The following is a 3,128-nucleotide window of genomic DNA, read 5'->3' on the forward strand; positions in this document are numbered from 1 at the left end:
AGTGTATCCTTCATATTTAAGGTCCTCAATTTCCCTAATTAATAAATCATGTTGATCACGATAGAGTTTAATTGTATCACCACAGGCTTGAGAACAAGAAGTTTCATTTACCTTGGTGATTGAAGAACTCATTATTCAAAAAATAATTTATCAAAAATAGATCTGATTATGAATCCAAGAAAAATGCCCTTTGATTTGAAACATCGAAAGTCAAGTTTGAAAGTCAAACTTGAAAAGTCAAATTTAAAAAGTCAAAATTGAAAGTCAAAGGTCAAACTTGAAAGTCAAAATTCAAATTTGAAAGTCAAAGGTCAAACTTGAAAGTTAAAAGTCAAATTTAAAAGTCAAAAGTCAAATTTAAAAGTCAAAAGTCAAATTTGAAAATTAAAAAATCAATTTTGAAAGTCAAAATAGCCAAAATCTTGAAAATCCGAAATTGTAGCCGAAATTTGCGAGGCTTCTAATGTTGGCCGAGAAGTCTCGCACTGAGAACCCTGCTGAAGACCGAAATCGCGAGACCGAGATTGAAGAGACCGAGAAGCGAAGACCGTGAACTCCGAAGCTTCGGACCGTAATCGCTGTTGACCGAGAACGCTGTGAGGCCGAGGACTTCAGACCGAGAATGTGCGAATACGACCGCAAACACTGTTGGCTCCGAAATTTGCTAGGTTTTGACCGTAAACCGAGGACTGTCACCGAAGTCTCGCAACTTTTAACCTAAAACACCCCAAAACTTGCCAAAAACACAAAATTTTCAACTTTTAATGCCAAAATCGATCAAAGACTTAAAAATATGAAGAACACGAAGAACAATGGCCAAAAATTCATAAAATATAAATCAAAGACACCAAGAAACTCCAAGAAAAACTGTTTGCAATGACCGATTGATACCTGTAGGGTTTCAAAGTACTCCATGGATGATGACAATGGGCCTCCTTGATGAAGTGTAGGTTAAAAGCCTAAGAATTGTCTTTTCCCTATAAATAGTCATGTATTATTCATAATTAGGGTTAAGAGTGAGGCAAAATGTAGCCGCCACGTTGTGAGGTTTCTTGTAGAGTTAGATTCTTATTCCTTAAAGTGTAATTCGTTCCTCATAATTGAATAAATCGATTGATCATTCGACATATCATCATATTTGTGTTTGTTCAAATTTTCCACATCTTGTTCATCAAATCACAATTAGGGTTTTAATCCCAACAAGTGGTATCAGAGCGGGTCTTTGAAGATCTATTGATTTTTGAAGTATCGGTTCTTGGTTTGATGGTTTTCTGCACAAATTATTGAAGATTATTGGTGTTTTGGCGGTATGGAATCAAGATTTTTGTTCGATCTACTATTCATGGAGAATTATGTTACTGTTCATCACTGTTCATCTGGTATTTTTAATCTGATTCTTAATTAATTCGTTATCTTCTAGCTGTTTGTGGGTCGTTTTCTTTTTCTATCATATTCTTACTTTGGATCCAGTCCATTAAGCACTTCATGTCCACTTTATAAGCCCAAACCTATTTCCTGTTCGTTCCAGTTCTTCTTTATTCACGCTCATCATTGATAATGCCATCTTGAAATCAGAGATTCCTATTCTTGGATTCATTCATTTAATATATGCTTGAAAATCGATTATATGTTAAGATTCGACTGTATCCTTCAATCTTTGATTTGGTTCATGTTTGATGACGGGATCTGGGTTATTCGAATTTCTTATCACATCGTCTTTTTTTCTTTTGAGCCCTCAGATTCATCCTTTATTCAATTAATTTCGAGGTTAATTTATTAACTGTTAGAAATTGGTGATTATTTCGATATTGTTACTACGAGAGTGATGATTCTATTCTGGTGTTCATAATTGTTCGTTGAAGAACTTATGATGAATAGATAAAAAAAACTGGAAAATCATTGTTAAATCGATGTGTTTAATCTGAAATATCGATTGAATAATGGTTTGGTTGTTTATCGATTGTGGTGAAATTGATGGCTAGTTCCGATTCAAACTCGATGGGTCTAATGAAAATATCAAAATCAGATTCGTAACTGGAGTGTATCTCAATTTAAATGGTCAAACCAGAAAAAGTCAAAATTGGAGCCATTTGGAGTCGAGATGATGGAATCGATGTGGATGTGTTCGGCACTTGAACCATAGTCGTAATTTCTGTTAGAATCGGATGTTCACTGCGTTCTGAATTTTTTTGAACTTCTGTTCGAAATCGCCAAGCGGGTTTTCCAATCCAAGCTTAAAACGTCGGAACAAATGGAACGGATTCGCTGCAAACATTATCTGATTCGTATGGGATGGGCTTGCAATCGTGATTGGAACTCTGTTGAAATGGGTGTGTATTTGTTCGCTATTATAGTCAAACGAAAAGTCAAAATTGGTTTGAAAAGTCCTTACCTGCCAACATTCGATGATTGAAATTCTCATATTCGCACTTCTCTTTCACGGACGTTTGTTGATATAGATTCGCAGCACCTGTTAATTTGGATTCGCAGTCGCAAGTGTAATGTAAACGAACGGACTTGGAACGAACCTGGAACGAACTTGGGTTCGTGTGATTGTGCTTGGAACGAAAGAAGGGAGATTCGGTTTGGCTAAGGATTCGATCTATTGAGTTGAAGCGAAAGGTCATGGAATCGGATTCACATCGTGATGCTTGGAACGAACTTAGATTCGCTTTGGTATCGGTGTGCTCGGAACGAAAGTCTACACGGAGTTGATTGGAATCGGTTTTTGGCTTTCGTTTGCGAACATTTGTTTGAGTCGCTGTATTCATCTGTCAAAGCTTAAATGGGGAAGATAACTCAAAGTTTCCTTTATGGTCCCTGCAAAATCAGCGAATTGACACTTTTGGTCCCTGTTGCTTTCACAGTTTAGCATTTTTGGACCATTTCCAGTTTTTGTCACAAATAAAGGGGAATATTGATGCAGAATTACAATTTCTGTCCCAGAATTTCTGCAAAGTGACAATTTCAGCCCATTTGTTCGAAAAGTTTACAAATTTGAGGGCTGGTGAACAGTTTTGAATTCTTTAATGCACATATTTTTTCATGAACAGAAAAATAAGGATTTCATCAAGTCTTGGCGGTTTGGAAAGTCGCTTTTCGCAATAAAGTAAAAAAATTTCAACTTT

General features: G+C 36.1%; 1 long non-coding RNA gene across 1 annotated transcript; it reads right to left on the reverse strand.

Annotated features, from left to right (window-relative positions):
• Positions 1–336: 336 nt before the first annotated feature.
• LOC145159412 (uncharacterized) lies at positions 337–2,748 on the reverse strand. The gene is made up of 2 exons (XR_013737683.1): positions 892–2,748; positions 337–733 (listed from the first exon to the last, which is right to left on the reverse strand). It is a non-coding gene; the product is annotated as an uncharacterized LOC145159412 (long non-coding RNA).
• Positions 2,749–3,128: the final 380 nt, after the last annotated feature.

Source organism: Lactuca virosa, chromosome 2 (genome assembly GCF_052849685.1).
Source record: "Lactuca virosa cultivar CGN04683 chromosome 2, Lactuca_virosa_CGN04683_v6, whole genome shotgun sequence".
Classification (NCBI taxonomy): Eukaryota; Viridiplantae; Streptophyta; class Magnoliopsida; order Asterales; family Asteraceae; genus Lactuca; species Lactuca virosa.